Source organism: Schistocerca gregaria, chromosome 7 (assembly GCF_023897955.1).
Source record: "Schistocerca gregaria isolate iqSchGreg1 chromosome 7, iqSchGreg1.2, whole genome shotgun sequence".
Lineage (NCBI taxonomy): Eukaryota > Metazoa > Arthropoda > Insecta > Orthoptera > Acrididae > Schistocerca > Schistocerca gregaria.
In genome coordinates, this window is record NC_064926.1 from 241909469 (window position 1) to 241922692 (window position 13224).

The 13224-nt window shown below is 43.8% G+C and overlaps 1 protein-coding gene across 2 annotated transcripts in view; it reads right to left on the reverse strand.

Moving 5' to 3' along the window:
• Positions 1–13224, reverse strand: part of LOC126282106 (glucose dehydrogenase [FAD, quinone]-like) — a 230275-nt gene that overhangs the window by 23769 nt on the left and 193282 nt on the right. The window lies entirely within an intron of this gene.

Sequence of the window (13224 nt, forward strand, 5' to 3'; positions counted from 1 at the left end):
ATCAACCTGTCGCTATCCCGTGGACGTCTAGTTGTGGTGCTGGCGTGCAAATTCCAGCCTTCGCCGCTGATGAGCAGCAGTCAGCATGGGTGCATGGACCAGGTGACTGCTGCAGATGCCCTTACTTAGCAACGTTTATTGAACAGTCGTTGAGGAGGCACTGCTGGTAGTCCCTTGGTTCATTTGAGCGCCCAATTGCTCAACAGTTCCACGTCTTTTCACCATTGTCATCTATGACCCTTGGTGCACCAGAGTTGTCTTCAGTTTTGGATAGCGTCTGTTTGCTACGCACAGCAACTTTAACCGTGGCCGCTTCGGAAATGCTTCCTCCCTTGGCCTGAAGGATAATGATGATACCCTTTTGGACGTCAGATTAATCGCTCCGTTTCCGCATTAAGACAAGAAGATGCTTTACATACACTGCAGTGCTAGTGCTGCCGCCTGCCGCCTGGGAGTTGATATTGCACGTTGATGTCGGACGTACGCGTTGGTCAGATTAATGTGACTGGCCTGTGTATGAGCATAGTGAGCGACTTGAAATAAAAAGAAGTTCCAAAAATTAAAGGCCCCCAGTGAAAAGGAGCGGAAGGGGAGAGTTGTCTAAATTTTACCACTTTGGAGATTTTGTTTATTGTAGCCTACACAGTAAGCTACAAAATTATTTAAACAATGTTATCTTCAACTGCAGGGCTTTGTTCTTCGTATCTTATTTAAAGAATATACATTCTGACAACAAGAGACATCCTGCATTTAGATTTCTTAACATCTGCAAGTTGTAGAAATTGGATATGTTTTTCCTAATTTCTACCAGTGGGTTCATAAATAGTACCACCTTCACTATTTACAGGCAACTTTCCCACTACTTTCCCAACCACTGCACGCTTCGCATGGATCCACATTTTGCGTTTCACACATCCTTTTCACAGATGGAGCTGTAGTTCTAGATTTCTTCTCCTCTGCGCCGCTTAATCTTTTTTTTTTTTTTTTCTTCATGGGCAGCTCGTGAGCTAACAGGCTCCTTGCCTAGGTCTCGACATTTTGCTTAGAGCTTTCGTCATATCGTTTCCCTCGCATTCGGCGATGATTCTTCGATGAATTTCTTCAACACACTTTTCGCCTGTCATGGCTTCTATTGAAACTCCCCCTTTCGTTCTGCCATTTCGAAAGCAAGCTTTCTTACATTCGAAATATTTAAACCGAACATCATATCTTCAACTGTAAGAATATTCTTTTCAAGTTCGTTTTCTAGCTCGTTGACAAATACTTTACTGCGACTAAATAGTTTTATATTCCTGTTTGCATTTTTGTTTTATTTTCAGCATTCCTCTTAGTTGTTAGGCACATCATATATACATGTAAGTTTATTGACGCCTTGATATACATTTTGATGCACTGTTACAGCTACATACCATTCATTTGAGCTCTGCTTTCCATAACGCGTTTCTGTTTCCAAACTACAAAACAAACTAATTAGTTGATTAATAACTGAGTATAAAGGACGCAGTAGAAAATTTACCATTTCATTTGTAAACATTATGTTTCACTAATAATCCTAAACGCGCTTTTAAAAATTTTCTGGAAGCAAATTTCTCAAATTGTCCTCTGCAAATATTAGTCACTTACAGCGGTACGTCATAGGCAACTTCGCCATTTCTTCTTTGTTAATTTCCTACCAATGGATTAAAACGAACCGAGATTGTTGACTGTCTGTAAACTAAGGTTGTTTCACGTATATACATCCATAAATATCACATTATGTTGCCACTTACCTTATAATGACAACTCTCCTCATCAAGTAAATAAAAAGTTAGATGAAAACTATAACGAAATCAACGCTTTCTTCAGACGATCATTTCCTCAACATATAAAATTCAAAGCTGACAATGTAGCCCAAACAAGCAGGTAGTCTGCGCTACCTCACTAAATGTCGGATGGTGCAAGTGGTAAGAATTCTATAGTAGCGGTACAAAACCAAGTGCCGATACAATACAGGTAACTCATCCGTTATATTGTACATATAACGTAATAAGTCATTATTTGCAGAAAAAGGAGGTGACGTGATTTAGGGTGGGGAATATGGAGAACGCCAATAGGCTCTGTTCAAAATCATGCATTTAAGTGCGAGTGAATGTCAGTCCACTAAAGCCTGAGACCAGTACTTCACTCTTGGCTGTGATGTGATAAAGGAAGGGCGTGTCCTATACTTTCCACTGGAATGGCTACATATAAGTTCAATGGAAATAATATAGCAGACGCAGACTGTCTGCTTTTTATTTACCTGGTGTATTATTTGTATGTGTTCATGCAAACACTCATGGTCTAGGGATATGGTCTTTGATTTAAAACGTTTTCGATCCTGGTTTCGAACCCCGCCGCTGCTTAAATTTTGAGTAACAACCAGCGTTGGCAGCAGAAGACTTCCGGCTTAAGAAGTCACCCTCATTCTGCCAACGGCCTTGTCAACGAGGGTGGCGGAGGAGCGGACAGAGGATCAGGGCACTCTCTTGTCCTAGGGATGGGAAACTGCCCCTAAAGACGGGAGGACCAGCAATGATCAACGACATGAGGATGCAGAAGGCAATAGAAACCACTGCATTAAAGACATGTAACGTGTATCCACAGAACATGTGGTCTGTAGTTGAAGAAGTGTCTTGATGATCTCTCCATTGGCAAAAGATTCCGGAATAGTCCCCCATTCGGATCTCTGGGAGCGGACTGCCGAGAGGGAGGTTACAGTGAGAAAAAGACTGAATAATCAACGAAAGGATAACGTTCTACGAGTCGGGGCGTGGAATGTCTGAAGCTTGAACGTGGTACGGGAACCAGAAAATCAGAAAAGGGAAATGCATAGGCTCAATCTACAGTAGATATGGTAGGGGTCAGTGAAGTGAAAAGAAGACAAGGATTTCTGGTCAGATGAGTATAGGGTAGAATCAACAGCAGCAGGAAATGGTAACTGGAGTAAGATTCGTTATGAATAGGACTGTGAACAGTTTAGTGACAGCGTTGTTCTTATCAGATCGACAGCAAACCAAAACCGACAACGATAGTTCAGGTATACACGCCGACGTCGTAAGCTAAAGATGAAGAGATGGAGAAAGTGTATAAGGATACTGAAAGGGTAATATGTAAAGGGGGATAAAAATCTAATAGTCATGTGGGACTGGAATGCACTTATAGGGGAAGGAGTAGAAGAAAAGGTTACAATAGAATATGGGCTTGGGACAAGGAATGAGAGACAAGAAAGACTAATTGTGTTCTGTAGTAAATCTTAGTTCGCAATAGCGAATGCTCTGTTCAAGAATTACAAAAGTAAGAGGTATATTTGGAAAAGTATAAGGGAAGATTTCAGTTATATTACATCATGGTCAGACAGAGATTTCGAAACCAGATACTCATTTGCAAGGCGTACCCCGGAGCAGATATAGACTCAGATCACAATATAGTAGTGATGAAGAGTAGGATGAAATTTATGAACCAAATTTAAGAATCAGTACACAAAGAAATGGGATACGGAAGTACTAAGAAATGACGAGTTACTGTCGAAGTTCTCTAAGGCTATAGATACAGCAATAAGGAGTAGCTGAGTTGGCAGTAAGGCTGAAGAGAAATGGATCTGTCTAAAAAGGAAGTTGGAAAGAGATACATAGGTACAAAGAAGGTAACCGCGAAGAAATGCTTCAGTTGATCGATGAAATGTCCAGGGAAATTCAGGAATACAGAAGTACAAGTCGCTGAAAACGGAAATAAATAGGAAATGCAGGGAAGCTAAGACGAAATGAGATTAGTCAGGAAGACAAAATACACAAAGAAGTGGGATACCGAAGTAGTAAGTAAGGGTTAGATACGCTTGAAGTTCTGTAAGGCTATTGATACAGCAATAAGGAGTAGCTCAGTAGGCAGTGCAGTTGAAGAGGAATGGACACCTACAAAAAGAGCCGTTACAGAAGTTGGGAAGGGAAACGTAGATAGAAAGAAGGTAACTACGAAGGAAGCATGGATAACAGGAGAAATACTTCAATTGGTCGATGAAAGGAGGAAGTACAAGAATGTTACAGGAAACTCAGGAATACAGAAATACAAGTGGCTGAGGAATGAAATAAATAGGAAGTGGAGGGAAGCTGAGACGAAATGGCTGAAGGGAAAAGGTGAAGAAATCGAAAAAGAAATGATTGTCGGAAGGACAGACTCAAAATACAGGAAAGTCATAACAACCTCCGGCGACATTAAAAGGAAGGGTGATAACATTATGAGTGCATCGGGAATTCCACTGTTAAATGCAAAGGAGTGAACTGATAGATGGAATGAGTACATTGAAAGTATCTAAGAGGGAGAAGAGTTGTCTGATGTTATAGAAGAAGAAACAGGAGTCGATTTAGAAGAGATAGGGGTGCCAATATTAGAATTGGAATTTAAAAGAGCTTTGGACGACTGAAGATCAAATAAGGCAGGAGGGATAGATACCATTGCATCAGAATTCCTAAAATCATTGGGCTAAGTGGCAACAAAGTGACTATTCACTTTGGGGTGTAGAATGTATGAGTGTGGCGACATACCATCTGACTTTCGGAAAACATTATCCACACAATTCCGAAGACGGCAAGAACTGACAAGTGCAAGAATTATAGCACAATCAGCTTAACACCTCATGCATCCAAGTTGCTGACAAGAATAATGTACAGAAGAATTGAAACGAAAATTGAGGATGCGCTAGATGACGATGAGTTTGGCTTTAGGAAAGGTAAAGCACGAGAGAATGAAGAAAAATTACATGATCTGGTGAACTAAATGAACAGTCTAATGTGTACAGATTATGGACTGAGAGTAAATCGAAGAAAGACATAGGTAATTAGAAGTAGTAGAAATGAGAACAGCGAGAATGTTAACTTCAGGATTGATGGTCACGAAGTAGATGAACTTAAGGAATTCTGCTACCAATGACGGACGGAGCAAGGAGGATATCAACGGCAGACTAGCTATGACAAAAAAAGCCATTCCTGGTCAAGAGAAGTCTATTAATATCAAATATGGGCCTTAATTTGAGGAAGAAATTTCTGAGAATGTACGTCTGGAATATAGCATTGTATGGCAGTGAAACATGAACTGTGGGAAAAACAGGACAGAAGATAATCGAAGAAGCATTTGAGATGTTGTGCTAAAGACGAATCCTGCCTCGGACATGGATGTGTGTGATGTCCTTAGGTTAGACAGATTTAAGTATTTCTAAGTCTAGGGGACTGATGACCTTAGATGTTAAGTCTCATAGTGCTTAGAGCCATTTGAACCAACTGAAGTTATTTCTCTTCTATTTTGTATCGATCTTGTAAACAACACTTATGTAAGCGGACGGACCAGTCCACCCCTGTTTCCGAATTTTTTTCGGCTATCTACTTCTGTTCCCCAACTTACTGACTACTACGCCAGTAGCATACACCCCGTGCTCAGCTGGCTACCTGGCCGTGTGCACTAGGCACTTCCGTGTCTTGCTGTGGAGGTGGGGGCCGCGGTTGCTGGTCCAACAAGATACAGCAATTACTTATTAATTTTTTATTTATCGAGTTCCTTTCTGTACATATTCCTCCCTCTATGTTAACGTCTTTGTTCCAGACCCATGCGTCTGTATGATGCGGGTGTGACCTTCCTTATGACTGACTGACCCGGCCTTCACATATTTATATTATATCTCTATAATTATGTAAGTACACCACTTTTCATGTCTTTCCTTTCATTTTTGTATGTCAAACCCACAGTTCTCGTATGGTAGTAGCTCCTTCTCTTGTTCACAGTTGGTGGCAGCTGAAGATAAAGCGTTAGGCTTCGAAGGCGGTAGTGCAATAAATAATTACTGGCAACTGAAGCAGATTTGTTATTCTGTTAATCGTACTTCATGCCGGCCGCGGTGGTCTAGCGGTTCAGGCGCTCAGTCCGGAACCGCGCGACTGCTACGCTCGCACGTTCGAATCCTGCCTCCGGCATGGATGTGTATGATGTCCTTAGGTTAGTTAGGTTTAAGTAGTTCTAAGTTCTAGGGGACTGATGACCACAGATGTTAAGTCCCATAGTGCTCAGAGCCATGTGAACCGTACTTCATGCAGTTAGACAGCGGCGCTAGTTTGGAAACAGCTGGGAGATTATCAACTGCTACTCTTTTGGTTTTTTCGTTTTAAGCTTACTACAGTTCTTCCTTGGTCATTGTACGTTTCTACAGTTTGCTATTTATAAAGTAAAACAGTTTTCCTTCATAAACTTGGGGTACAATGTCCGCATTTGGCTGCAATGCCATACACATCTCTGCAGTGAGTTACGAATTCTTTCAAACACCATCTGATCATCTTGCAAATCTTGTCAGGACATAAAAATCGCTGGCCCAATTCTTCAGTCGTATGAAAGGGAGTGCTGTACACTTCAGTTCCAAGAAAGAAAAATCCAGAGGACTGAAAGGAGGTAACACATCCCATCCGTGCCGGGAGACCCCATCTGGGGTTGTTCAGCTGCCTAGCGCAGGTCTTTTTATTGATGCCAATTCGGAGACTTACACTTCGATTGTAATAAAACGATGATGAGGACAAAACAATATCCATTCCTTGAGAGGATCAAATCTCTGACCCGGCCGGGAATCGAACTCGGCACCCCGGCATCACCACACACACACACACACACACACACACACACACACACACACACACACAAGCATTTAATGTAACTAATGCAACATAATAATAATAACAATAATAATGGTAAAAATTGTACCATTAACTGTTATTTTATTTGTTATTTACGCTTCGTTGCTTCTAGTATGTCGTCTTTGCTAATTTCAATGAAGTGAATACAAAGTGTATATGATACATACACGACAGGAAGAGAATTGAGGCTATATAATTTTTTTTCAGTTTGTCTTTGCAACCAAAAGTGTCCATAAAAATGGAGGCGTATACTAAAATAATATTTTATTTTTGTCTTCTTCTACTAGACTGAACCACATATTATCCCATTGTCATTCACACAGCACATTTATTTATTCACGTAAGTCCACCAGTGGATGGAAGTTCACCCTCTGAAAACCGTATTGAAAATAAAATTCGAGGGGCATTCAGTAAGTAATGCACACATTTATTTCTTGACCAATTTCGGTTGAAAAAAATGCGGTGTCTCTTATGGGACGTAGTGCAATAGTTCCGCTTCAGCCACAAAGTTTCATGAAGTTCCGACAGGTGGCGGCGCTATACGTAGCTTTAAAAATGACGGCAACGGAGCGTTCCAAGCGGATAGCTGTAACTTATTTCTTATGGCGGAAAACCAGAGAACCGCAGATATTCATAGGCGCTTGCAGAATGTCTACGGAGACCTGGAAAAAGCATGGTGAGTCGTTGGGCGAGGGGTGTTTCATCATTGCAAAAAGGTCGTGCAAACCTGTTCGATGTGGCTGTCGATGTCGACAAAGAGAACACCATGTTCGTTGCTACAGAAATGCAAACTAACTTGTGCTTCTCCATGACACCGCAAGCTTCCATACAAGTCTGTACATCCGAGAGGCGCTAACAAAACTGCAGTTGACCATTCTTCCTCATGCACTCTACGGCGAGGATCTCGCACTTTCCATTTGTTGGCCCAACGAAGGATACACTCCGCGGGAAGCGGTGCTTGGATTGTGGGAAAGTTATTGACGCAGTAGGACGCTGGCTCCGACGTCGACCAGTAGAGTGGTGCCATGTGTGAGTACAGGCCTTCCCAGTAAGATGATACTAAATTCAGTGGAGGTTACGTTGAAGAACAGAGTTTTGTTGGCAAAAGAGTTGGGAATAGTATGGTGTACTGCAATCCTCAGTAAAACCAAACTGCTTTCAGAAAAATAAAATGTGTTTCGTTACTTATTCAACGCCTGTCGTAAAATGACTGGAAATAGTAAATGTGTAGCTTCAAACGCTATTATTAACTGTGAAACGTCTCTGTGAAGTCGTTTCATAGACGCTTGTCTCACTGAATTCTGTGCATTCTATTCTGTCCACCGCCTGATTGCGTTTTAATTTATTAACTCTCCCAGAAAGACTGAGCAATCAAAGTAAGGCTTATTAAATGATATTATGTTTTTGTGTTACATAGGAAGTCATGGCTTGTATTTATTACGTTTTTCCCTTCGCCCTACACTGTGTGTGCGTAAATGTGACTGAATGAGTGTTTTTACAAGTGGTTTCTGGTTTCTTTTGTGGGGGACGCTGAGTTGGTTGTCGTCTGCTAGGAGCAGGTGATGTTTGCTTCTCGTTTGCAGGGTAGCACGGGATGACCAACTTAGGATACCAGTACCTGGACGGAGAGGTTTACCCCTTTTAGTCTGAGGTTTGTTTGTCTGTCAGGTTGGTGGCGGAAGCCTACCCCTCTGGTAGCTTCCGTTGCACCGGTAGTTAGGTGAAGCTCGGTGGACAAAAGACACTCTGCAGCTAGAGGTTGTTGAGTACAGTTCGTTGTTCCTAGAGATGGCTTGTGCCTTGCCGAGCTAATTTTATTTTGTGACGGCAAAATAATTCTGCCATTGACCCATTAAAATTTCTTACATTTGTGCCTGGTTTAATGTATAATTTCTGAACAGTTTCGTTTACCAAGTGCTGAAGTTCGGCCGTTCGTAAGCGTCAGCGCGGATTCCATGTCGTATATCAAACCTTGCGAATCGCATAAACCTCTTTCCAAGTTAGTGCATGAGCATAATTGGGATAGGTATCTCTCTGAACTATTTCTGTCGTGGGTACGCAGATGGAATGATTGAATTATTGTTTTCCACTTCCCTTTCGTGTGTTTTTCCTTTTTTAATTGCGCTTTCCTACCATTTTTTGGCGAAATATTTAGTTAAATTTTCTATTCAGGCACCAGTCATTTGTATTCATAGGATGTGCATCAAATTAAGTAATGAAATAAATGTGCTACGTAAAAGATAAACTCTGCGTCCTTTATTTTTCTCATTTATGCCAGTTTTAAAATTAATTTTCTATCCCTTGTTTTATTTTAAGTTAATCTGATGAACAAAAATGGGAGGAAAAATCAATTTAATTAACAAGCTCACTGACATACGACATACAATGCTGTTCATCTCGTTAGTGTCTTTAAAAAATGCGTTCTTATAATTAAATTCTTAATTTAACGGAATTGATAATTTCCAGTTCGGTCTTTTCTCAATTGTTAGGGAGGACTTGGGTTGGTGGCGACCCTCTAATTTTTAAATTTATAATTGTCCTTGTGAGGTGGCTTAACCAGAAATTGCGCACAAGAGTTATATTTCCATTATTCTTGGTACGTAACGTATGTTGAGCCTTGATTAGGATCCGTTAACAGTTCTGCATACATACTTTACTGTAATGGTTAAACCTAACCTAAAACGTTCGCAATTTCATTCTGTTATTACTAATTAAATGAATTTCATTATATAATGAGAAAAATGTGCCTATGGCGACACATGCACCAATCGCCAGTCTCTCGCCAAGCGTAAAGTTCCAAGCGACTGGAAAAAAGCGCAGGTGACTCCTGTATGCAAGAAGAGCAAATGAACGGACTCGCAAAATTATAGACCAATATCCTGAACAACGGTTTGCTGAAGAATTCTTGAGCATATTCCAAATTCGAACGTACGCTGCCAGAAAAACGACGTTGATTTTGATCCGTTGACGGAATATGCCATCTGCGGTATGGCAGACGTACTGATGTTGGAATAATTGTTTCAGCGTCGTTCGCCAACAGATAGCGTAGTGGTATAGCTATCAGAGCGTGATCTGTCTCTACCCTTCAATAGAGAATGCCACAGCGCGGGGTAGCCGTGCGGTCTAGGGGGGTCTTGTCGCGGTTCGCGCGGCTCTCCCCCCCCCCCCCCCCCCCTCCCCCCGGCGGAGGTTAGAGTCCTACTTCAGTCCGCAACCGCGCTGCTGCTACGGTTGCAGGTTCGATTCCTGCCTCGAGCATGGATGTGTGTGATTTCCTTAGGTTAGTTAGATTTAAGTACACTCCTGGAAATGGAAAAAAGAACACATTGACACCGGTGTGTCAGACCCACCATACTTGCTCCGGACACTGCGAGAGGGCTGTACAAGCAATGATCACACGCACGGCACAGCGTACACACCAGGAACCGCGGTGTTGGCCGTCGAATGGCGCTAGCTGCGCAGCATTTGTGCACCGCCGCCGTCAGTGTCAGCCAGTTTGCTGTGGCATACGGAGCTCCATCGCAGTCTTTAACACTGGTAGCATGCCGCGACAGCGTGGACGTGAACCGTATGTGCAGTTGACGGACTTTGAGCGAGGGCGTATAGTGGGCATGCGGGAGGCCGGGTGGACGTACTGCCGAATTGCTCAACACGTGGGGCGTGAGGTCTCCACAGTACATCGATGTACAGTACATCGGACCGCAGCGACGCACGGATGCACGCCAAGACCGTAGGATCCTACGCAGTGCCGTAGGGGACCGCACCGCCACTTCCCAGCAAATTAGGGACGCTGTTGCTCCTGCGGTATCGGCGAGGACCACTCGCAACCGTCTCCATGTAGCTGGGCTACGGTCCCGCACACCGCTAGGCCGTCTTCCGCTCACGCCCCAACATCGTGCAGCCCGCCTCCAGTGGTGTCGCGACAGGTGTGAATGGAGGGACGAATGGAGACGTGTCGTCTTCAGCGATGAGAGTCGCTTCTGCCTTGGTGCCAATGATGGTCGTATGCGTGTTTGGTGCCGTGCAGGTGAGCGTCACAATCAGGACTGCATACGACCAAGGCACACAGGGCCAATACCCAGCATCATGGTGTGGGGAGCGATCTCCTACACTGGCCGTACACCTCTGGTGATTGTCGAGGGGACACTGAATAGTGCACGGTACATCCAAACCGTCATCGAACCCATCGTTCTACCATTCCTAGACCGGCAAGGGAACTTGCTGTTCCAACAGGACAATGCACGTCCGCATGTATCCCGTGCCACCCAACGTGCTCTTGAAGGTGCAAGTCAACTACCCTGACCAGCAAGATCTCCGGATCTGTCCCCCATTGAGCATGTTTGGGACTGGATGAAGCGTCGTCTCACGCGGTCTGCACGTCCAGCACGCACGCTGGTCCAACTGAGGCGCCAGGTGGAAATGGCATGGCAAGCCGTTCCATAGGACTACATCTAGCATCTCTACGATCGTCTCCATGGGAGAATAGCAGCCTGCATTGCTGCGAAATGTGGATATAAACTGTACTAGTGCCGACATTGTGCATGCTCTGTTGCCTGTGTCTATGTGCCTGTGGTTCTGTCAGTGTGATCATGTGATGTATCTGACCCCAGGAATGTGTCAATAAAGTTTCCCCTTCCTGGGACAATGAATTCACGGTGTTCTTATTTCAATTTCCAGGAGTGTAGTTCTAAGTCTAGGGGACTGATGACCTCAGATGTTAAGTCCCATAGTGCTTACAGCCATTTTCTCGTGTCCTCCATCGGGCATGGGTGTGTGTTGTGCTTAGCTTAAGTTAGTTTAAGTGAGGTTAAGTAGTGTGCAGGCTTAGGGACCGACGACCTCAGCAGACCTCAGTAAGACCTTATCGCAGATTTCCAATAGGGAATGCTCACAGAAGGCTCAGTGTCTTGCAAACGTGTTAAGCAACGAGGCAACAATGCTACGGAGACGCACTCGTGCATCCTACAGCCTACTGAGCGGCTTTGAAAAGGCTCAAATTGTGGCTTTCGGAGAACTGCCACACAAGTTGGACGTGCTTCGTCAGTTGTGCAAAGATACCGGTACCAGGGACCATGTGAACATTCTCACACCCGTAGAGGAGTTTCTGCACATACGCGTAACACTTGCGCCCGCCAGGATCATCATATCGTAAGGGCAGTAGTCGCAGATCATACAGCTACCACAGCATAGATAAGAGACCTTGTGAGCCCAGACGTTTCCACATGAACTCTTGCGAACGGGTTATTAGCATGCGACTACTAGCACGTACACCTCTAGCGCGTCTTCCACTCGCGTCACAGAATCGACGTGCGGGGCTCCATTGGTGCCATCAGAGGATTATTTGGAAGATGGAGTGGTGCGCCATGGTCTTCAGCAATGAAAGCAGATTCTGTCATCACGCAACTGATGGTCGTTTGCGCTTTAAACGTAGGAATGGTGGGCGCTGTCTCGCAGAGTGCATTCGTCCAAGACACACTGTCCATACCATAGGCCTTATGGTCTGAGGTGCAATAAGCTACAGTCCCCGTTCACCTTTGGTGTTTCTGGAGGGGACACTAAGCTGCTCTCTCTACATGCAGAACGTTGTTGCACTTGTTCTTTTACCGTTCTTGCAACAGGACGAATATGTAGTGTTCTAACAGGATAATGCTCGTCCACGCACTGCTCGTGAAATTCAGCGTGCTCTGCAAGACGTGCAGCAGCTTCCCTGGCCAGAAAGATCACCGGAGTCGTCTGGAATCGAATTGATATGGGATACAAGGGACGACAAGCAAGCCGTGCAACTCATCAGCCAACAACTCTTACAAAACTACGTGAACAGGTCGAGTGAGCGTGGCATGACGTATCCCAGGACACTATTCGCTATCTGTAGGATTGACTGGATCCCACAATCAGTGCCTGCATTGATGTCCTTGGAGGCTACACCACATACTAATATGGGTGTTTCAGCATGGATCTACGCCTGGTACCGCAGAACTACTAGTTCTATTGATCTGTAAATGTAATCATTTCATATACTCCTTACGTAAAATAAATCTTGAATGAACTGGGACCTTCTGAATGGGAGTCCGAATTTTTTCCAGCAGTGTAATTAATTTCCTTGAGGTAGATAAGTTTCTGTCTACGAATAAACACGGTCCTAGAAAGCGTCGCTCATGTGAAACTCAGCTTATGTGTTCTTTTCTTACACGATATCAGGCACCATGAATGAAGGGCAATAGGTTGATGTATGTTTCTAGACTTATGGAAAGTGTTTGCGCATACGGAAAAGGTTCGCAGAAATGTGAGTCGCTGGAGTAAAGCCAGTATTACACGCCACACCTAATGTGTACAAGTCAGATTTAGATGCCCTGTCAACCGCTGGTAGAATGGGTGACGCGACGATTTTAAGCAGACGGTTTATACACCAGGGAGAAATTGGAGCCAACATCGTTTCGCACGGGCTTTCTGCTTTTTATTGTTTTCATCAGTGGGCAGCAGAAGGTATATACGTGAGTTCTGGAGGACTATTTTCGCTGTTGTGGGAGGTATTTTACAGATT